Source organism: Salarias fasciatus, chromosome 17 (genome assembly GCF_902148845.1).
Source record: "Salarias fasciatus chromosome 17, fSalaFa1.1, whole genome shotgun sequence".
NCBI lineage: Eukaryota > Metazoa > Chordata > Actinopteri > Blenniiformes > Blenniidae > Salarias > Salarias fasciatus.
The window spans coordinates 6898045-6922061 of NC_043761.1; the positions used below are offsets into that span (position 1 = coordinate 6898045).

Here is a 24017-nt window from a genome sequence, read left to right on the forward strand (position 1 = left end):
GCTGGTATATTTTTTTTAAGGCACCAAGGACTGATTTTAAAAAGCAACCTAGAATCATTAGGCAAAAAAAAAAAAAAAAAAAAAGGCTGGTTTTGAGAGGCCCCGTTGTGCAGGAGTGTGGGGCGAAGACCCATCCTTGTTGCCTCAGCAGGGTGTCATTTGGCCAGACTCTTAAGCTTCGGCCCCCGGGGGTCTGGCACAGGCTGCCAAATCCCGAGAAGGTAGCCGCGCTACAAGCTCCTCAAAGCAGCTCCAGGCAGAGTGCAACGCACGCTCAGTGTGTGAGTATGCGCCTTTTGTTCTCGCTAATAATATCAAAGATCTGATTCAGAAGCTAATTTCAAGCCAGATATTTGACAGAGAGAATCATGAATCGAGCCCACAACACTGGATCCACGACGGTTTCTCGCTCTCGAACAGGAACAGGACTTGTGATGATACGCACGAGTTGAAGGAATAGATTTCACCGCGCATATTATCTGAGCCGGAAAGGTTTTATGGGATCGTAAAAAAGAAAAAAAAAAAAAAAAATCTTGGCTGACATCAAAAGAACTCGTGCAAATGGTGTCAGAGGTTAAAGGCGCCTTTGTTTAGGAGGAAAACACTCGAAGCGAACATCGAGAACTGTTGTTGACCAGCTCCGTCTGATTCTACACACACACACACACACACAACTGGAGTAAAACTGATGATCACAAGTTGTGTTTTCATACCTTTTTCAGGACATTGCATTAAACTTATATTCATTTAACCAAGAAAAAACTCATGATGTACTGTATTCCTGAATCAAATCCTAATCCAAACCTTCACATGTGCACCTCAAAGTTCATATGACAGTTCTCCATAACACCAGTGTGTCCGATATTAACCAATACTCACACACTTAGTGACACTAAAACACTATTCCCAGCAATATATTGGTTTTCTGAGCCCTTCATGTTGACCTCAAACATCACAGGTATCCTGTTTTTACCTGGCAACAACCGATAATGTAGTAAAATCCTGTAACATAATGACTGCCAAACACCACATCTTCATCTTCAGGTACATTAAATAGAGGTGCGACAGGTAAATCGGAGGCCACATTGGTGTTTTAGTTTAATTTTCCACGTCCCACACATGAATAAAGATTTCACACACACACACACACACACACATACACATACTGGTGATAGGCATTAAAACTATAACTTGATGAGGAATGCTGACGATAGAGCGGACCGCACAAGATCTCGATGGGAAGCAGCTTTGGGCAAATTAGGATATTTCTGCTGCCAGTTTTAAATTAAATAGATCAACACTGATTCTGGAAAGTTTCCCAAACAAATCAACCAAAGGAAGTCTTACAACTAAATTAATTTGGCAGTGATTTCAGGATTTCAGAAACGCGAAAAGAACTCACAGTCCAGCGAAGCAGCTCCTGAGGTGAGCCTCGTCTCATGAGACCAAAGAGGGATGAGTGAAAAAAACAACGTCTGTGAAGAATATTACTTCATTCCACGCTCACACAGCTACATCGCGTTTACCCGTTTCAATATTTGCATCGATTTTCCCACAGATTAGTACCAAATTACATGGGAGTCTTTTGGGGAAACCTGTGAAATGACTCTTCTCCCATCTAAACGTTACACTTTAAATGCTATTTCAAAGGCCTCCAGCAGTGATGTTACGGTGGGAAATAAATGCATTCCTCTGTATTCCTCAGCTGTCAAATGTAAACAAATGAAATATTGAAGACCTCATCGAGCTGCACAGCGGAAGAATAGCTCTGATCTTTTTTTTTTTTCTAACTCTAACAGGAACGTTAGCAGCTTTTCGATTGATTTCGTCTTCTTCAGACATGTTGGTTTAATATCACTCAGCCTTGAAATTATGTAACTGTTGAGCGATTATTGTGCGTAACTCACTCTTTTTTTTTTTGTTTATACAGCAGGATGAATAAGCACGCTCTGAGTTCTCAGACTGAAAATTCCACATTTTCTGAATTTCTCCTGAAACGGATGAAATCAATTAATAATAATACCGATTTGGCAACATCAGAAATTCTCCTCAACCTTCCCTGATAATCAGATGAAGGCGAATGAAGGCAAATAGGAAAAGCGGTCACAGTTAAGGGAAGACATGATTCGAGTTAGCACTAACCAGCCGTGGACAAGCGGCCGTGGTCTCCAGCTTCCCCTTCTCTCTGGGGCTTTTTGTGGCTGTGTGTAACTGAGTTAAAGTAAACTGAATTGACTCAAACTGAACTGAATCGAATAAATTAAAAAAGAAGCACAGGTCGTACACATATGTGGAGGCACACAGAGAGAGAGAGAGAGAGAGAGAGCGACAGAGAGAGACTATTCCCGGAGCTGCCGAGCTGCTAAACACCGAGGAGGGGAGGCTGAATTTGGAGTGACATCCCAGTTATTGCTCTTGACATTTGTGCGTCGTCCGGGCACATATGTGCAGTAAAAGCCGCACCTAGGGGAAGTTTTGTGTGTGTGTGTGTATGTATGTGTGTGTGTGTGTGATGAGCTAAGCACAGCTGAGGACAGACAGTGAATGAATAATAAAGTGTGTCAAACCTGACCTATGTGGTCACTCTGTTTAGACTTTCCTTGTTTGACCGCCACCCCATCCTCCCCTCCACCCCACACACACACACACACACACACACACGCACACGCGTGCACATACACAAGAGTGACAAAGCCTCCTATGCCAGCGAACTTCAGAGTGAGGAGACGCCAGCGAACGCCTTTGTTTTCCGAGCTTTAACATACAGCAACTATTGAACTGTGAAAGTGCATTGGACAGGGATCAACCATATAATATAGTTTTGACAGCCTTTGAAGCGCATCCGCTCGGCCCCCGCGCTTTCCCTGATTGCCCCTGAGCCCTTTTTCTCCTCTGCACGGGGATAATGTGGCATTTACAAGGTACAGTGGGCAGCGAAATGCACATTAGAAAACAAGTAAGCATACATGGACAGAGAGGCAAATAATGAGGGGGGTGGAGAGAGGTGCAGCGAGTGAAGCATCGGGTGAATCATTTTCTAAGGTTGAGTGATGCTGTAGTAAATAAAGAGCTGGGTAAACAATGGTCTGCCGCTGGTGCCCATTATGAGGCAAAAAGGAACTAAAAGCCCGATCTATTGATACAGGCGCACTTTAACTGTAGCATAAGCATCTTTTTTTTCCACTAATATACAAGTGATTCTCATTCACTGAATGGAAAAAAAAACCAAAACACTGCTTTATCATCATTAAAACTTCATAAATACTGTACATTAGGTGAAGTCATACAGAAAAATCCTTTTATATTCAGCAGAGTTTGAATGAATGCATATTTGTCCAAGCAGGAACCCTGGAAATGTTGGGGGGAAAGTTTGAAAAATGTTGACGAGAAGACCAACTCTCTTTGTGTCACGTTCCATTCTGAAGCATGGTGGAGGAAGCATCACGACTTGGGTTGCTGCCATGAGTCTCGATATTTATTTCAGCACTCAAACACCTGTCTCTCAGCTAAAGTCCTGGATGTAATTGAATATTTCATGCAGAGATGTTTACAAACTGGTTGTTTATTCAGTGTCCAAGAGCATGGCCTGATTGAGTTGGAGAGTAATGCAGCTGAATTTTGTAAGGAGAATTCTTTAGATTTTTATTTGCACCATGAAAATGTTAATCATTTGTCATAATTCTATACTTTATTTTAATCCTCCACTTCACTTGCATTGCTAATTTATGTGCAAGGTCAAATGTTCTGTAACGTTCACAGTTATAACCCTGTATTTAAAAAAATAAATAAATACTGTGTATTGATTTAGTTTTCTGCCCAGTCCTACTCATAAATATTAAACTTTTTTCTATACATATGATATCACAATACATGTTACGTAATGTTTTATTTTGAAAGTCTGTGCTTAACAGCGATGTTGGTTCATTTCCATTTGGTGTTTGTGTATCTTCTCCCTCAAAGCCCAGACACCAGAACATACTCAGGTTTTGTCTGCATAGATGGAAGATGCATCAGAAAAATTAGAGAGATTACATCTATATAGATTTCCCATTGTTTATAATAGAATTATTACTAAAAGTGATTGAAAGAAGTAGGAAAAGAACTGAACATTTACCTCTCAGAGTGGTTGATTTTTGTTATATACAGCGTAGAAGAGCTGGGTTTTCTATCGTTTTCCAGACTGTTCTTGGTCCCTCTGTTGTTGATGAAGTGAATTGAAGAGTCAAAAATTGATCAGTAATCCAGTGACATGAGGATACTTCAAAAAACTCATGCAAGAAGGGATTGTTAACATGCGCTTCATGAGCAGAACCACTTTATATGCGACTAAGATTGCGTAGTTTCCTGTTGAAAAACATCTTTCTTCCTGCCTTATATAAGCTTGAATTAGCCAAGTTTATACTCAATCGGCAGCTCAAGCAGAATTCATGATATCCATCATAAACAGTCTTGTTCTCATGTAAATTGAATCTTTTGAAATCGCTCCTTTTCCACTCACTGTGCTTTTGTTATGAGAGTCTCTTTTATTACGACGGTCGAGTGTCTAATAACCCTATAGCAGCAGCTCGTAGAAGACTTTGATTACAAACTCAACAAACGTGCTGGAAGCATTTGATAGATGTACATTTTCTGGAGCTGGATTTGTTCCTGTGGCCCTCTCGCACTTGCTTGTTTCCTCCTTTGAGTGATGCTGCTCTGTAATACCCACACGGGGGAAAAAAAATAAAGAAAAAAAAGCCGATCGCTCAGCGGAGCCAGTCGCCGCAGCCAGCAGGAACTTGGCTTGCCGTAGCAGCTTTGTTAACTGGATAATAAAGCTTTGTGCGGAGCTGACGTGCATAACAACTTCTGATGGCGTCGCATTAAAAGTTACTCTCCTTGACAGTCTGCAGTCGCAGCCTTCAGACCGGGCGAAGTCTGATCAATATGGCCGCAGGGCTGCGTTTTGGCGTGGGGTCTCCGGGGCTCTTGTGTGGTAGTAATGGGTAAAGAAAAGGCTTCTGATTCATGTTGATGTAGCCTTTTGTTATTTGGTGTGCTTGAAGTTGATAAACGCCCGGGAGGGGCAGAGTTTCTGCCTGCTGTGGCTGGGTGGCAGCGCCTGCTCTGGACAGGAAACAAATTGACGTCTCCTCCCCTCGGTGCCTCGGCTTTGTGCAATTTGCCCAAATCTTGGTGTGCACGTGTGCGTGCGTGCACCTCCCCGAGTGCACGCATGTGTGTGTAACGTGAAGTGAAGTGAAGTGAAGTGAAGAGAGAGAGTGGGGAAAGAGGTGGAGTGGCGAGAGAGAGAGAGAGAGAGAGATGGAGAAGTGACACAAATCAATGTGAGCACCCAAACCACCACCATCACCACCACCAGCAGCGGCGGCGGCGGCGGCGGCAGCGGCGGCAGCCTCCCCGACCTCCATCACCCCTCTGCCGAGACTCGGTCACAGGGAAGGCAGACCTCTGAGCGGCGCGGCATCCGGTGAGTGATCGCCCAGACAGGAATGCCTCCCGCCGCGCTCAAGTTGTGGAAGCGGAGGCAAACGGGGTGACCGGCCGCTGTCCGGAGCCGGGCAGCCGGTCGTGGATGAGTGGCTTTTTCCCCCGCTTCCTCCGGCGCCCCGGATCCTCTCCGCTGCTTCCGATTCCTCCGGCACAGAAAGAATAACGCTCAGAGGACCCAGAGAGAGCGAGAGAGAGAGAGAGAGAGAGAGAGAGAGCTGCCGCCGCCAGTCCTCCTCCATTCATATGTTTTAAAGGCTGCTGGGGATTAGGGATTGGATTGAGGGAGGCTTTTTTTCCGCCAATCACCACCCTGCCTCTCCAGAAGCAGGAGTGGACGAGCAGAGGAGAGAGAGGGAGCGCTAGGAAGGATGTAGTTATCTCAGTATTTATATACAGTGGCACTGGGAGAAGCTGTTTGGCGTTTTTTTTTTTTTTTTTTCTGCATTTTTGTGAGTGTTCATGGCGAGTTTGTGAAAACTTTTTTTTTACAGAGTGAGATTACATTTCTGTGTTCTGTGTTCTGGCACTTTGGGCTAAACCCGATTCGATTCCCAGTGGCGTCTGCTGAGGTGACCGTTCGAAGGCACAGTCTTTCTCACCAGGATTATTTGAACTCAGTTTAGTAAAACATCTCAGTTCTTCACCTCATAAACTTAAAATGCCTTAAAAATGCCTGATTTCTTGAGCTGCCATATGAATCTAAGCGATATAAAAGCACATTTAACGTCAAACTTCAGTGTAACTGAATGAAGATACTTTGACTTTAGTGACTTCGGTTTATCCTCTGACTCTTTCTCTGGTGCAGCAATTCAGGTTGAAATGTATATTTCAGTGTCAGGTCTCTGTACTGCCTGACATTTCAACCACAGAGTGGCTTGTCAGATTTAATATCGCCACATATGGACCCATGAAAAGCGGAAGTCATCTGCTTTAGTGTTGCTGGAGCCATTTCTACGGCCAACACTGTGAAATCCACTCTTTATTTTCAAGACAAAGCCTGCGAGGTTGTAGAACTGTGTTTTAGTTTTACTTGTGATTAGACTGTCTTTCTGCTGTAAAACAAAGATTCTGAATCCTCTTTCAACCTTCAGGTCAGGATCCATTTTTAGGGAACGTTTCCTCACATCTGTTGACTCTTTCTCCTACAAGACCTTATAATGAGCCCTCGGTCCAGCTCACACCCTTTTTTCGTGTGCGAATGCTCCTTTTCCTTTCTAACAAGCTTTACACGCCTCAGCGTCCTGCCAGCTAATGCCTATCTTTATGGCTGCTGTGTATGTGTGTGTGTGTGTGTGTGTGTTGGTGTGTGTGTGTGAGAGAGCGAGCGAGACTTTGAGAACAGGAACTTCCTCCAGCTTTGTTGTCGGTTCATTAAGAGTTTAGAAACAAACTTTCCTGCTTTCTTTACTCATTGATGATTTAAGGAATCGGAGGAGGCTACTGCTGGAAAAGTGTAAAAGTTGAGGTTGTTAAAATCTGAAGAGACTCCGTCGCGTCCCGGTGGAACGGAGGCAGTGATCCTGTACGACTGTGATCTCCTCCTTTAGTGTTAAAACAAACCGCAGAACCAGTTCATGTATTGTCTTCCACCGGTAAAGGTTGAACTGACGAAAAAAAAAACCCTAAAAGCATGTTTTGTCTCTTGTAGACGTCTCACTAAAATGCATGTAGCACACGATAAATAATCCAAAAACCCCACCCACTGTGATTTATGACACACACAGGTACATTCATAGCTGTGGGTCGCTGTATTAGACCGTCGTTTTTGTTTTCCTGCTTTTTTTATATTCAGAGTTCGCCGCACTTTCTGCGCTTGCTTCATTTGAAGAGCCAATCGCAGTCGATACCGAGCGATCGTGTATCCGCGCTGAACGCGAAGCACGTCTGGCATTTATACCGCCGTACAGTATCAGCTGCCGCTGCCCCCCGTTTGTTATTGCAGGAGCTTGGCAGCCGTGGATATTGTTATCGGGCCGCAGCATCAGGGACTGGTTTCCGCTGCGCTTTAGACGGCGGCGAAAACACAAACATGTTACTGTACACAGAAACACACGCACCCACACACACACACACACACACACACACACAGAGACAGGCATGTCGCTGCGTGGCTGTGATGGAGGGAGCGCGCACATGTCCCGAGGCCCATCGAGCGAGACGCATTGTTAGACGCAGGTAAGAGTCAGACTGAGGGAGACATCTGTCAGTCTCTGAATGGCTTTTTCCCAATGCGACTGATGAGCTACATGAGACACACACACACACACACAGAGTTTATACACACATCTGTACGCACAAGCGGCGGAGTCGGGCTCAGGTGAGAAGGCTTCGTGTTCGAGTGTCAGTACCTTAACGGGGGTGTTGATCTGGTACAAGACAGGGAGCTGTAAACAAACCCTCCCGACATGTGGCAGCTCGCTGGATCACGTCGCTCTCTTCTCTCGCTATCAAAGTGCGTTCGTGAGACTTACGGAGTAATGAAATAGAACAGCTCAGTGGGATTCGGAGTGTTCTCTTGTCGGGGAGGAATTGTATGGGATCAAAACCAACAACCTGCTTCGGCAGAACGTCCATAGTGCGTCATTTGCAGGTAACTTACTTATTTACGATAAGTTGTTGTTTGAGTAAGCCTTTATCTAATATTATGTTTTATTCATTCATGTCCTTAAAAAATGAGATTTGTTTTGTGTGCATTATTTTTGGTATCTTGCACTGTGTGATTCCGTATTTGCTGCTGCTTCCAGGTGTCACTTCTTTTATCAGGTTCTCCAGCATTCAGGGTCAGTCCCATTGATGGAGCCACTCGCAGACACACACACACACACAAACCTTTGAGATCACAGATTTGATGTGATCCTCGTGTCTCGGCCTCCCTTTGAAAACGTTCTGCCCCTCGGTCGCGTTTCATTTAGTACTATTTAGACTTTCTTCATCACTGCACCCCAGAAGAGGTTAAGAACATTCTTAAGTGCAGGTCTCGCACATCGACGCTCCTCGCCTTTCTCTCCCTTCTTCAGTGTCTGTATTTTTCCCCCTTCTTTCATATTTGTCTAATGATCTATCTACTTTTTTTTCTCTCTCTCTCTTTGTAGACTTTGGATAGGGCTGAGCAGTGCTTTGCCAAGGCGCATGAATTATTTGAGTAATGGGCTTAAGTGGCTTGTCCTAACATCCTCTCTGTCCAACACATCGTCATACAAAGGCGAAGGAAAATACATACTCCAAGAAAAAAAATAAATTAGGATGGGATCACAATGCCTCCTTGGCTGCACCGCCGCCGCCGCCGCCCCCGCCGCCCCCGCCTCTTGTTGTTTCGAGGTCAGGATTAAAATTCATCAGAAAGAGCTGTTAACTTTCCCCTCTCTCATCTTCTCCTCTCCCCTGCCTCCTCCCGTGTCTCCTCTGTTTTGTGAGCGCGAAAATGATCCATTGTTATTAAATTGAGAGACGTGCCGCGCGCTTTCATTCCCCACGGAGGCTCTTAGTAAGTGAGCTATTACAATATTTGACTTCAAAAGATGGCAAATCTCCTCAAAAATAGAGAGTGACACTGCGACGGATGACATGCCGTGTGTGTGTGTGTGTGAGTGTGTGTGTTGTGGAATGAAAAGACGCCGGTTGGAATAAGCAGCGGAAGGAGAGGAGAAGAATCGGGAGTCTTGTATGTCAAGTGTGACATAACTGTCATTCTGCACGAGCTGAAGATGAGCTCAGGTCTTTAATAGATGGCACTTGTAACTTTCACTGTGTGTGTGTCTGTGTGTGTGTGTGTGTGTGTGTGTGTTGTCCAGTGTTTATCAGGGTAAGATTATTCTGTATTGCCAGAAAACTGATTTCGGTCACATCTCAGCCGTGGCCTTCAAACCTCAAATAAGAGTGATCTTAAAAATCATTTTAAATGTTGTGATTGTGTCTTTTTAGCTTCACTCATGAAGTGTATCTTAAAAAAAGTAAAGTAAATGAAATCTTTGTTATTCATCGACATTAAAAGACCAGTTTGTGGTATATTGTGACTTTTTAACGTCGTCACGTTTGGAGATTTTGCACTCGATCAGTAGGTCAAGCAACTTTTTGGCCTTAGAACACAGAAAAAAAAAAAAAAGAGAAAGAAAATCACGCTGGAAAATAAAACAACAACTGACAAAAAGCAGCGCACCCCGGAGGCCTTCCTAATGAACCCAAGTCCAAGTCGGACAGAGGCCGCCTATTTTCAAACTTTTTTTTTTTTTCCTCCTGTTCCTTTGTGCATCAAAACTCTTCAAAAAAACATAACAAGCTTCTTTCATGGATCAAACGAGAGCGGCGGCGCTCATTGTGCCAAAGCAGGATAAAAAAAATAAAAAATAAAAAAAAATAGGGAGATAGAGAGAGCAAGAGTGAGAGAGAGGGAGTGAAATACCTTATTATTGTTATCAAAGTGAAGCCAGCTCCTCTCCTGCTGCTCTTGTGGGACCTCTCTCTCTCTCTCTCTGCTCACACACCCAGGGGGAATCTAAATATGACCCGCATACACACCCCTTCCTCCCTCCTCCTGGAACACACACACACACACACACACACACACACACGGGCCTGTCTGTCTTGCCGCACGTTGTTTCATTTGTGAAATTAGTCCATTCTCTCTGACCCTGTCTTTTCATCAGGCGCGTCGGTGCATATTTTAGTCCCTTTCCTGCGCTTGTTTTGCTAATTGGTGGCTATACTTTGCCCAACACTGATATCCTTTGATCATCTCAGATCATTACGTTTACCTCATTAATTTGCTCAATGTGATTTTCCTACCCCCCCAAAAAATTTAAGGGTCCGTGCAAAATTGGATTAATAATAGATCACATGAGCCAAGAGAAAGTGGAATTCCTTTGTGATTCCACTTTCTCTTCTTTTTTTTTTTTTTTTTGTTCGTCTTTCTGAGGTTTGCTGACTGTTCGCTTGTCCTGTGGTCCGGCTCAGGGAAAAGGTCAGAGCAGGAGGAGATAATCTGAGATGATCAGATCCAGAGGTGGCGTCTCTGATAGGACATCAGAGCTCTTTTGGCAAAGAGATCTTAGGAGGAATATCGGTTTGCCCTTAAAGGACACCTTCAAAGTCTTCTTCTAAACTCCGCTGTTTTTGTTTGTTTAATAATCAGAAGATAATGAGATCTTCAGACTCGAGTGTGAAACTGATAACGGCCCCGACGTCATGTGTCAACAGCAACAAACAACGCAAAAATGACGCAGAGTAATCTTGTGAATTGAAAGTGGGTAGAACATGCAATCTCCACACAGAAAGGGCCCTGGCCAGGATTCAAACCCGGGTCTTTTAATGTGATGCGATGGTGCTCATCACTGCACCGGCATACCTGCACCAACTTTGACTTGCAGCGGTACTTTTGCAACAGGAACAGATATCCCAGATATCCTTACCTTACGTTCTCACAAGGCGGATGAACCATTTTTGCACACTCCACACACACCCGCTTTCTCCCTCCAACTGTCGGAGTCTCTCGGAGACTGAGCCGTGTGTTCGAAACGACGCACACTGAACATCACAGGGAAACACTGCAATTCATCTCAAGTGTCGGCAGTAATACGCCACTTATATTCAGCCGCTCGCTGAATGACAGTACTTCCTGTATCGCACCGGTTCCCGCATTTCGCCCAGTCTCGCTCTAAATCGCGCAACACCGTCGGAAAACCAGCTTTCAAGCATCAACATCTCTTTGGAAAGACAGTGTCTTCAACAATTGGCTGTTGTTTGCCTTTTCTTTTCTTTTCTCTCTCTCTTTTTTTTTTTTTTTTGTTTTGTTGACGGCTTCATTGTCAATCCATCCAACTCCAAATTGTGTATGGTATAAAGATCTCTCTTTCTTCTTCCTCCTCACTCTGAGCAGATTACATCTCAGATCACTCTGTCTGCAGGCGCCGCGCCGCATTGTGCGCCGCTCCTCTCTTGTTGTCACGTTGAGCTCCTCGCCCTCCTATTATCATATAGATAAGTGAATGTTTGTGTTGCAGCGAGCCGGGGAAAGCGCTGCTCTAATGTAGTGTATTGTGTGCGTTGTTAAAATTGGCCCCTGTTGCCTCTGCCATTCAAGCATCCCGCTTCTCTTTTATAGTTGTAAACACAATCATGAAAGATGAAGATTTTTTTTTTTTTTTCTCCCCCGTGTGGGAATTGTTGGAGGAAAATATGTCGTGTGTTGTGTATTTTCTCAATAACCTGTTTTTGTGTTGACTTCGTGTGTTTCTTTCACATTTAAGTTTGTGTTTGAGTATGAAAACGGCAAAGGCATTAGGCGATGGTGGATCCAGCATTGTTTATTTAATATTTTTATTTCGATTTTTCAAAAAAAATAGACAAACTTTTGGGGGGAATTTATTTTCAGTGCTTTTGCATTAACGTAAAACAGTTTCTTCAGTGCTGATTGAGTAGGTTTTACATGAAAATTCTGACATGCTCTTGAAGCTCACAGCCTTTAGGGGCGACAACAAAAGTGACAGAAGCAGATGTACAACAGTCTCTTTGCCCTGATCTGCAAGAAAGCTCTGGTCGAACAGGATCCCCGTCAGTGAATTAGCTAAACCTGGTCTGGTTTACCCGCCAGTCTAGTCCGGCTCGGCTCAGCTCAGCTCTGCTTGCCGAGCAGAGTGAAGTGAAGCAGAGGAGCTGCAGGCCACATAGTGATGACTCAGACAATCTGTTCTCTGTTCAGCCTCAGGTGTGTGTGTGTGTGTGTGTGTGTGTGTGTGTGTGTGTGTGTGTGTGTGAACACTCATTTGTTTATGCCGATGCACCTCAACAATCTGATGCGCTGTTGACAAGAAACAAAGTTAGAAATGTGACAGTTTAGTCTGATTTCTGGTTTTTTTTTTTTTGTTTTTTTTTGTGAGCATCTTTGTGATATTTTGATTTTTTACGCCCAGTGTAGTTGTTTGTGGTTGTTTGCATGTTCTTCATATACGTGTGTGAGTTTTTGTCTGGGTTTTCTGAAAGCATACATTCCAAGCGGTTAGTATAAGCAGTTAAATGCAGCAAAGACCTCAAAATAGACAAAACACACAATGTAGGAGATTGTTTTTGTCCATTTTTACACTGTCATTGTTGAATTTTAATCTTGATTAAACTTTCTGGATCAGTAAAGGGAAATAAAGAAGTAATAAGAAAATAATTTTCTTATAAATTGAATTTAACAAACCAAACATGCCCATGATTCATAAAGAAGGCATTTCCTTTGGATTATCTCAGCAGGAAACACGTTTGCACACTTGATTTAAACAAATAATTGTAGCTGCTCTGCAAGCGAATTTCAGGTGAATAAAGCAATCTTGAAAAATGTTAAATTCAGACGTTTACGTGCAGGAAAAAAACGCGACAAAGTGTTCAGTCCATAAGGTCTCTCACTGCTGGCGCCAGTTTGTTGCCCCTTTTTTCTTTCCTTGCCTGCAGTATATAAAAAAAAAAAAGAAATAGAAGAATATTAAAAGTCTGTTATCTGCCCCCTGTGTTTGAAGAAAAAGACTCAACGTTGACATGACTTTGTCTCCCGGAGAAAGAAAGTATAATAGCACAGTTGGTGGCTGTTCAACGCCGCCATATGTTGAACATACGAGCAGTTCTTTCTTTGAAATTTCGTCCCTGTTTGTGTTTTCTCGGTTGTCATCTCCACCTGTTATCTCCTCGCAGACTTGCTTTAGGTTCTCCGTGTACGTTCAGATTGTTAATGGGAATCCTAATAGTGGGTCACGCTACTAAAAAGGTGTGTGTGTGCGCGCCGTTTCCCTGTGTTTACATACGTGTGTGTGTGTGCGCGTGCGTGTGTGTGTGAAGCAGCGATTGTGCCAGACTGAGCACAGCTTCCCTCTGATCCAACACTACCACCTCGCTCACGCGCTTCCTCCCTCCTCCATGCGTTCTTCCACTTTCAACATCCTTCCCTTTCTTATGGAAAAGAGCCAATTAGACTTGTGTCTGTTTGTTTTAAACAAAATGGCTTTTAATTAGCGCGATCAAAAAGGCTTCTTTCTGCAGGCCCCAGGATCCACTTTGTAGTTCCCCCTCCAGATCGCACGCCGGTTTGATGCCACCTGATAGGACGCCAAGACAATCAGAACACTTTTATAATGAATACACATATGAATGCACGTACACACACACACACACACACACACACACACACGTTATCACTTTGTCGTGTGTTCTCTCCTAAAGTCTTTTGGTCTTTTTTTTGTATTGTCAATCCTTCCTTTGTATTCCCCACGTCCTCTTAATTCTTCCCGTGTTGCTCCTTTCGTCTCTTTTGTCCACTCCGTGTCTGATCTCCACTCTGCCGGACATAAACTCTCGCATCTCCCACTATGTTCACTTTTCCAAATCGCCGCTCGGCTTCCAAGACATTTCATATCTGAGCTAACACTGACGTCAACAGACAGGATCAAAATGCAACGACTCACATACAAACAGACTCCACAATAACTAAGTGGCACTTTCCTGCTTCGTGCTCTTAAACGACGACATATAGAATAGAACAGACATTCTTGACATGATAGTGTCAACTTCTCTGCTCTGGTTTATAAAGTCTTGTGATCAGTCCTCATTGAGTGCTAAGTCTTCCTTTCCAAATTGAAATAACATTTTTCATGTTATTTGTACTGTTGCTTGTGTAAGAGAAATGATTTTAGGTCAATCTTGCATGATCTCTAAGAAGACCGTCTGTATTTCTGTTTAATTATATATAGATATTTTTTACTATAACAGATCTTTGACTCCAGCAGGTCATCTTGAGCACTGGGTCACCAACATGCTCTGTCCTGACAAGATATTAACAATTTACAAGCACTTCAGCGGATGTACCTAATGTGTGATTTGTGTGTGTGTGTGTGTACGTGTGTGCGCTTGCACGTGCCCGAGTCTTGTATTTTTCCAGCGTGTCAGGTGCTGTCTCTCTGTCGTCGGTCTGCGGCTGACAGTTGCTACAGGGAGCGAACATGTGACCCGGCCGGCTCGCCGCTGCTCGGCTCGCCGGGGCTCCTAATTGACGTGTGTGTTTGTGTGGATGTGCGCGTGTGTGCCTGAGCTGAAATAGATTCTACTGACAGCTGTCGGATTACTCGACTCAATCAAGATCCGTCTCGTCTTGTATTCTTTCACATATTCCGACACACACACGCACACACACATCCAAAATTCCGTATCTTTTGAATGTTAAAAGTTGTGTGAAATATTTAATTTAATGCTTTTTCCTGTGATTTACTTTTCCATCGGTTAAGACAACAATCTGACTTGAAATTCTGCACATGTAAGTTTGTTCTCATTTAAAACGTTCCTGAAATCAGGTCAAGTTTGCGAATCGACGGTGATGAAGTTAAAATGAACCCTGCAAGCCGGAAAACCCTGCTTTCCTAATCATCTCTGCCAATACAGTGACAACGGCAACGAGGAAACTTCATCCAGCACTGTGACTTGACACGTCTTCAATATGACAGCGTGCATTGTGCGCCTGTACGGATACTGCCAGCGCGGACAGTGAGCGGAGCGCGGCGCTGACAGTTCTGTATGTACGGCTATTCAGAGCTCGGCTGTCACACTTTTATGGATTACTCCCAAGACGCACGCACGGGGAGCATCCTGGCTTTTATGGCTGCTCAGGCTTGATTTATTGTACAAGTTAACCCTGACCCTCTTCCACAGCATCACCCCAGGCACTGAACACACACACACACACACACACACACACACACACACATACACACACACGTACACACACTGTCAAGCACAGGATTACAACTCTGTGGAGGTGTCATTTCGCTGACAAATGGGAAGAAACAAAGTATGATGCAGCCAATAACAATACAGCATAGATGATATGTATTATTAGACTGCGTCGTGTGTGTGTGGGTGTGTGGGTGTGTGCACTGTATCAACTGTAGCTACAGCCTAATTGTTGATTTTCCACTTAACAAAGGCCTGGTGTGTGTGTTACCTTCCCTCTCTTTACTGTCACACCTTCGTGCAAATACATCCATGTGTTCAGTGTGTGTGTGTGTGTGTGTGTGTGTGTGTGTGTGTGTGTGTGTGTGTGTGTGTGTGTGTTCACTCACTTAGCACAGGGCCCCCTGGTTTTCCCCTCATTTCCATATAATTAGATTTTGTGCGAAAGGCTACTTCACGCGCATTGATTAAGTGTCAGAGGAGAGGAGGGAGGACGAGCGTCTCCGGGCAGAGGAGGGACGGCGGAGGACATGACTGGACGACAACCTGCCACTCACACACTCACACACACACGCAAGCTTGTTTGCGCCTGTTGAGTTTATCGAACAAAAGAAAGTGAAGGTGTGTTTGGAATAATGACCCATATTGTGTACAGTAGAACTCGTCCCGGTTGGCTCTCCGTCTTTTTCTGTTTTGTCTGACAGAACTGGAGCAGACAGTCTTCGCCCTTTGTTTTGCCGAGCTGGCCCTCGTCGTCTCGGTCTTAATTTATGTTTTTGCTGTGGCTCAGTGTGACTCGGGTGTTATACGACCCGCCGCTAGCCTGGCCTATATAAGGACAAAACTAGCGGCCCCGGCTAAGCCGCCGTGCGCCGTGCTAATGGATTACAGTGTTTCCACAACCAAACGTCGACGTACCTGAAGGTGAATTGTATTCCAGAGGATATCCCTCATTTCTCGCTTGCTGAACCATACATCTGTTTTTTGACTTCCTTGAACTTTGGATTCACTCTGGAATGTAAGGTTTTTGCAAAAAAGCCTCCTGTCTTGTATGTCAGAGCAGATTTATGCTTCAAACACAGTCAGTTCCAACAGTTTCTCTGCAAATAACATTCAGATTTGACGTCACATTGAGCAAAATATGATCAAAATAACTGAATTTTATTGAAACAATACACAGAATTCTCCTCAGGAGTGAATAGTGCCATCAGTCTGATATTGGTTGAGAAATAAAATATGGTTATTGGTCAAAATGTTGCTCCTGGTGCAACAGTTCAGCTAAACAATGCTTCAGAGGCTTCGCTAAATGGAAGCTGATCAAATGAGTCAGTGTTTTGTGGACGCATCGTCCCGCCTGGCTGATCTCAGTGTGGCCTTTTCCTCTGCAGGAGGAAACTGGAGCATCAGACGTTGTGAACATGCAGACTTCACCTCACCTGACCTGCAGGTTCGAACCCAGGACCTTCCGCTGTTTCCAGGTAAGATCGCTTTTCAAGTCTCTTTCAGTCAGCTGATCAGATTGATGAATATTGATGAGCCTGTTAGCGTAATTGAAATGTTGCCCCTCGCTAACAGCCGACCGGAGGTCGTCCTCCGCCGCCCTGCTCCGAGCACCAGGTTTCGGCGCGGAGCGAGCGGGATTGGACTTGGCAAGCCAAGAGGGGGCCGCCGAAATCCCCAGCTGAGTTTCGATAACAGTCCCACCCGTGAGCGCACAGCCACGCCGCGGCTGCTCTCCGAGCTAAGTGCTAATTAGCAGAACAAAGCATCTGTTGTTCTTCCAAACACACGACAGTTAAATATTTCATCTATCCGCCTGTCTCCGTCGATCCCTGGTTCTGCTGGAGGAGCAGGAGGAGAGAACTGACAGCACACACACACACACACACACACACACACACACAGCTTGCACTCTCATGTGGGCTGACAGCAGCATCAGCGTAATGTACCATATTAAAGTGAACAGGAGCTTCACTATAAACACCGTTCCCCCTCAGAGAGAGCCAGAGGCGGAGAGCAGCAGGTTTGGTCTGAGAGAGACTGGACCAGTGGCTAAGTGCTTATTACCCTGCCTCCCCTGACACTTACAAATACACACTTTGTTCCTCCACTGTCTGAGGCAGGGAAAAGAGGGGCAGGAGAGAAAGATCACAACCCGGAGAGAAAGGAAAGGTTAAGTGAGTTGAACGATTTCGGATAGGAAAAAGACATATCAGATGCCGTGTCTGTCGCTCTCTGCCATCCCCGTCGTCTCCCGCCTCTCCTTCCCTCCGTCTCCGTCTCTCGTGGCTCGACGGAGGAGTGTGGGGGCAGAGCGCTCTTGTCTTGTTAAACGGCTGGCAGATGACAGAAAAATTAGAGGCATTTCGCTCTTGACAGGTTGTTGTGTGTGTGTGCACGGTTTTTTTTTTTTCTTCTTTTCCCTTCCTTCTCCCCCCCCCCCCTCCCTTTTTTTTTCTGCTTCAAATGTTTTTTGTCAGTTTGTTTTCAGTCAAGCTGTCTCGGCAGCACAATGAGTGCAACCGGTGCACGCATGCACACACAAACTCACACACATACGGAAACACATGTGCAGGTTTTCTTTTTTTTTGTGTGTGTGCGTGTGTGTGTGTGTTCTCATAGGAGACAGATCTGATTTTGTGTTCTCAGATTGGTGGCAATGGGAGGAGGGAGAGGAGCCGTTTTGCTCACAAAGACGTCTTCCCCTTCGCTAATTATCGAGACAGGCTTTGATTGCCTGTTTGGAAACAGTTTCTCAAACAGCTGTAATGACGATGATTAGGCGGCGCTGCAGATCCCGCGCAGGCAGGAGGAGGAGTGCGCAGACAGCCCGTCCAAACATCTCGCCACCTTGTGTTTACGTGCAGGTTTGTGTTGTTTCGCAGTTTGTATTCGCATGTGATTTTGCAAAATTATTTTTGCATTACAGCGCTGGCTCGGTCGCCGTGCCTTTCTCCTTGTCTGTTTGTTAGGCGTCGCTATTTGACTTGACAGAGGTGCCTTTTTGTACTAACTACCACCTTGTGAAACAGTGGTTGTGGTGAAATTGTTATTTTTGTCCCTTTTAGGATAAATGTGTGTTGTGCTTCTTTTCTACCTGTACAGGTGGCCCTATAACTACTGGATGCATCTTCTCGGTACTTTAGACAACAAACCGAAAGAATAGCTTCGGAGAAAACTTACACGACATTTCAAAGTATTTAAACCGAATATCATGGTTAAATATATATAAAAATAACAGTTTACTTATAGAGGTGATGATAACATCAATCATTTGTTTTCGATTTACAGAGCTTTTGTGAGTTGAAACAACTAATTAAAAAGCCTGTTTGAGCAAAAGAGCGATTCTGGAAAGGAGAAAATGTATTCTGGCTTCATTCGACGGGAGATGGCAGATTTTTGATTTTAGCTTTTTGAAACTCAACATTTTCACCAAACTTTTTCAAATTCTAAAACTTAAACACAGCTTGATTAAGAAGTTTATCTATCCATCGATCATTTATCTATCGATCATTCTATCATCTATAGAGAGAGAGAGAGAGAGAGAGAGAGAATACATTTGAAGTGATGAGAATGTTATTTCTCTGTGTGTGTGTGTGTGTGTGTGTGTGTGTGTGTGTGCGTGCGTGCGTGCTTTTAGTCTGACGAATGAGCTGGTGAAGACTGATCCCACTCATTTTGAGTAGAGTTAGGTAGTAGTAGTGTGTGTGTGTGTGTGCGTTCGTGTGTGTGTGTGTGTACGCAGCCTGAGTCAGCATCTGTTTGTGTGTCTTGTGGTTTAGCCATCATCATTAATATAAACTGAAAACCACACACACACACACACACACACACACACACACACACACACACACACACACACACACACACACACACACACACACACAGTCATTCAGCATCAGTTATCGCGTTTTTGCCAACAGGTGCTTTGCATCATTTCTTTCTGTTCGTGTGCAAACTTTGTTTTTATTGAGCGCTCCAAGCCAGTTGAGTCATTGTCAGGAAATAAATCAACAACTTGTAATTAATTTCTCTTACCCAGCAACTCTTTTGTACGTCTTCGTTTCTAAACTGAAGTCTGCTTCCAGCTTTAATAGGATAAGTAATCTTGATTTATCAGGACAAAGTGAGACGTCGTTCTACGTTTCTGAAAACGCGTCATTTCACATTTCCTGATATCCAGCAGCATATGAGGCCATCAAGACAATGCATATAGCTATTTGATTTTTTATTTTCTCTGACGTTTCGTCTCTTTCCCTGCTCAGCATCGCCCTCTGTGTGATAACCGCCCTCCTCCCCACCCCAAGACAAAGCGCCGCGTCCTATAGCGGAGATGTAAATCACGCCGCTCGCCGCGCGGCGGAGGACTTTCCTGCGTGACACTGCATGTTCAGAGCTGCAGATGGAAGCTCTTTAATGAACTGGATATGTCAGTCAGCACCGAACGGTAGTAAAACTGACATCAATGCTGGCACTATAAGGAAGGAGCCGGCGGCTACAGCTGATGTTTTGGCCTACAGGAATGTATTAGCACCCCCACACACACACACACACACACACACACACACACAAAGTAGAAGAAGTGTATACGCACACGCAGGGCTGTCTTTTGAACACCAACATGTTTTACACCTGGGATTAGGGAGATGTTTGCGAGATCAAATGTTGTCCACCACCCCCATCCTGCCTCTGTTATCTCCAATGTGAAGAATAATCCTCTTGTGGAATTAATCTCTTTTTAAATAGCGTTTGTTACCATGCTGAGATGGAATTAAAGCTCTTGTTCCACTTCTGGATGAGGCACACATGCGCGCCGACGCTCCGTTTGTTGCATTGTGCGTGGAGGAAGTGTGTGCAGGTAAAGCGTTCGACTTAAAGAAATGCAATCCAAATAAAAGAAAGATGCAAAATCTGTGAAATTTGCTCATTTTGGGCTTTAGTTTGCCATAAAATATGAAGAGATCAACATCAGTCACCCATAAACTCAGTAAAGGTGTTGAACCCTGTTTACTGTTGTTGTTGTTGTGTGTGTGTGTGTGTGTGTGTGTTTGTGCATGTGTGTGAAGAGAGAATGTGACAGACTATATAAAGACTGCTGAAGTTGTTCAAAACATTTCGGGAATGTCCCAGCTTCCTGTAATTATTTCAGGTCGAAACAAAGTCGCTCAATTCGCCCATCTAAAAATTGATTGTCTTGCCAGAAATGAGTGCATCAGAACTTCCTCAACACATTTTAACATATAACTACAATAATTTCAGTCATGGGAAATTTTCAGTTAGTTTCCCCTAATTAGAAAAAAAACCCATCATTACATCGAGGTGAAATTGTAGGTTTTTTTTTTTTTTTTTTTTTTTTTTTTCCGGCTGACAGCCGTGTGGGCCGTGGCGAGATTGTTCAGAGGAATAACAGGAGAAGACGAGGGGAGCGGGTCGGGACGGCGACCCGCTCGACCTCCCGGCGAACGACATTTTCTCCCTCCAATGCGCGCTGGCCCGCTCGGGACGCGTAATCACATTAAGACATTAAGCGGCACATCTGGCGCCGGAGACGCGGCGAACGGGGCGACAACAGGCCCAACATGTGTCTCTGTCACCGTCTGTCTCCGAGACAGAGGTGAGAGAGAGACGAGGGGGTGGGGGGGGGGGGGGGGGGGGAGGGGGCTCGGAGAAGGAAGACTGTAATTTAGCTGGCTGACAGAGGAAGTGAGATCTCTCGGGGGTGTGTCGGTGTGACAGTCTAAATGAATAGAGACATCAGCGAGTGTGTGTGTGTGTGTGTGTGTGTGTGTGTGTGTGTGTGTGTGTGTTTGTGTGGACACAAGGAGGGATCTGCGCTCGGTGTGTTTTACTCACCCTGTCAAACCCGAGACAGCCCTAAGTGTTTTTATCAGCCTTCCTCCTCCTCTTCCTCTTGTCAAAGCTCAGTGAGGAAAAGTGTGTTTCTTCTCCGGTCGCTGCAGATTTGAGCAACAGGTAGAAATACAGCCTGAAACACTGTTTCTCTCCCCCGCGTTTTTTTTTTTATTTTTATTAGTATTTTAGTATTTCAGCCGTCCAGTGTTGTGCTTGTCTGGCTCTCTATAGATACCTCTGCAGACAGAACTCTGTGCAGCAGCTTCCACTTTGTGGAAGCCCGAGTGGCCTGTGCGGCGTTTCGATGAGCCTGAAATGAGGAAGTTTGGTGTCACAGCCGCGCTCTCAGTCGCCAGCGAGTGGAGCTGCAAGCTGCCTCTGAGACGAAGGTCCATCCACCTCCTCTGTGTCTCTGTAGGATGTTTATCGTCGAAGGTTTCATTTCATTTAGAGAAACAAAACCCATGAAGGCAGGCCGCCCTGCGACAAACTGAAGTTTTCTGTCTTTTTCCTGCAGCTCTCTATGTCTACATAACATTTTTTTCCTCTCATATGGCAGTTAGTTTTAAAGTTATTTTGTCCTGGATAAAATTTTTGGGCAAAAAACAAAATTCAGACTGGACAGTTGACTTTTAAGGAGTGTGTGTTGGCGCTGGACCTTTCCACTTCCACTTAACCTAGAGCTGAATATGTAGAGCTTCTCGCAGAATATAAAATATTCATGCACCGCTCACTGATTGGGTCAAGAGGGCAAATCTGCGATGGATCCCGGCCTCCACAAATCCATAGTTCACGCTCTATAGTCCATAGTGAACCCTACGCTTTGTGCGTGTGTGTGTGTGCGCGCGCTTGTGCGTTTGTGTGTCAGCCCACTGTTTTCAAAGGCAGACTCGGATACAAACAGTAAAGTCTCGCAAGTACAAACAAGTGCTTCCCACCGCTGACCTCCTACCGCCGCGGCCGTCTCGCTTATATCAAAGACGGGCCGCCGACGTCAATTTGCCCACTCCGGTGGCAAATTGATCGCGCCACACTCCAGCCGTGAAACGGACGCGCGACGAGGGTCTGTCCCGCGCACGTTCTACACGTCTTTGAAACAATACCGACTCGTTTGTGCGTTTCTCTGCAAAAAAAAACCAATATCTAAGCTTGATGAAATTCATTTAAAGTTGCTCATCTGTTGCAATATACCTGAATTAGTGATGTTTAGTTCCCTGTGTGTATTTATCCTCATCCTATTTATTTACTGCGTGCAGAGAGAGCCTGTGATGTGCTTTGTGGTCACCGTGTGTTTATGCATGATGTTAATGTGACTCTGCAATTTCTGCGAAGCGCGGCTTCGGTTAAATCACATTTCCATGTCTTGTTTTCAACTCCTTCCTCTTCTTCTCTTTTCTCTTTGCTTCCCTTTTCTTATGAAAGTCAGTTTCGCACTCTTTTTTTATTTCTGGACGGCGGGGCAGAAAGCCGTGCGAGGGCGGGTCCAGACATTTTTAGCTCCTGGTGTCATTGTTCTCATAAATGACGGCTTTTTAACTTTACCAATAAGTCAAACCTCATGTCTTCACAAATCAGAAGGACACGAGAACTGAACAAATGTGTCCTTGTCCAAGACTCTCCCCTGTTTCTTAGTATTTCCCTTGCGATTTTCTTCTAGTTATTTCATTCTCTGTTGGAGGAAATAGAGGTGGTATTTATACATGAGCCTCTTCGTACAATCACTGGCGTATTTCTCCCGTCCCGATAAAGTCAACTGTGTAATCTGGATATTTTTCAGCCCTCGTGTCGTAGATAAAAGTGCATTCAACATTTAGCTATGTGCACCATGTGAGCAGTTTTTTTTTTTTTCTTCTTCTTTCCTCACCCGAGGATAAAGTCATTAGTTGTGTTTCTTTTATCAGGCCTGGAGATCAAGAGGTTTTATCACATATCTTTTTTAATAAAATGTCCCATTAGTCATGTATGTAGAAGATGTCATGTGTGCCACAAAGGGAAGTTGTAATGAGATCATGACGAAGATTACGGTACGCATTGAGAAAAAACAGATGTTTATACTGGAGGGAGAAATTATGAGGCTGTCAACCAGTCCAGCCAGTCAACATTTTGGGGAAACTGTACATTATTTGTTGATTTTTCATTAATTTCACAACCGATTGCATCAATTTTTTGTATTTTTTTTTTTTTTTTGCTTACAACTTATAAATGATTCACCAGCAATACTGTGACGCTGTCATTTCACCACATGTTTAATTGATCATCTCATCTTACCTTCTCAGAAAACCTGTTCTCCCGTCGCTGAGGTTACCCATACGACGCCGCCGTCAAACCTCTCCGACTTTTCATGTGTTCTTTTCGAATCCAGCCTCGCTACTTCACAGAGGGCGCGATACTCCCTGCCTCAATACCGAAGGTCGGCACTTGATGAGAATCCTGAGGAGCCATTATGGTTTTAATTCACTCGGCTGAAATTGTCCAAATGCAGAACTTTTCCTTGGGTGACCTCTTTCTTTCAAGATTTTCTGATGGGCGTTTTAATAAGATGTACGGTCATCGAATGCCGTTGTCAGAGCGAAAGAGTGTTTGGATGTAAAATAAAACACACTGAGGTCACTTCCTCCATACTTCAGCTTGAGTTGATGCCACAATAGAAACTCCCCGAGTGTCGCCGATTATCTGAACGCTTTTCACTTCATTTAATGTCCTCGAATGACTATAGTAAAAATACACTGAAGGCAAACCGGCCTTGGCTGTCACAGGAGCTTTATATTGCAATGAAAGCAGGAAGGTATCATGTCCTCTTTTTGTGTCCAGGAGCTCCAGACACATTCACGACACACTGGAGTGAACTGAGAGTCTGCGCGCTTCAAAAATTGCAAAGATGGAAAGAAAGAGAAAAAAAAAAAATCCTCTTTTTGGATGTGGATTATCAAGAACCAGAAAATAAACAAATCTTGTTGTGAGGGAGTCAATATTCCTTGTTT

The 24017-nt window shown here is 44.4% G+C and overlaps 1 protein-coding gene across 5 annotated transcripts in view; it reads left to right on the forward strand.

The window, feature by feature from the left end:
- Window positions 1-5416: 5416 nt before the first annotated feature.
- Window positions 5417-24017, forward strand: part of sox5 (SRY-box transcription factor 5) — a 204515-nt gene continuing 185914 nt past the window's right edge. For 2 of the 5 annotated variants that reach the window (XM_030113518.1, XM_030113520.1), the window contains exons 1-2: window positions 7594-7668; window positions 16572-16661. The gene's annotated coding sequence lies outside the window, so the exon portion shown is untranslated. Of the gene's footprint in view, window positions 5471-7593; window positions 7669-16571; window positions 16662-17935; window positions 18051-24017 lie in introns of those variants that run through there. The other 3 variants (XM_030113519.1, XM_030113523.1, XM_030113521.1) reach the window with 3 other exon arrangements.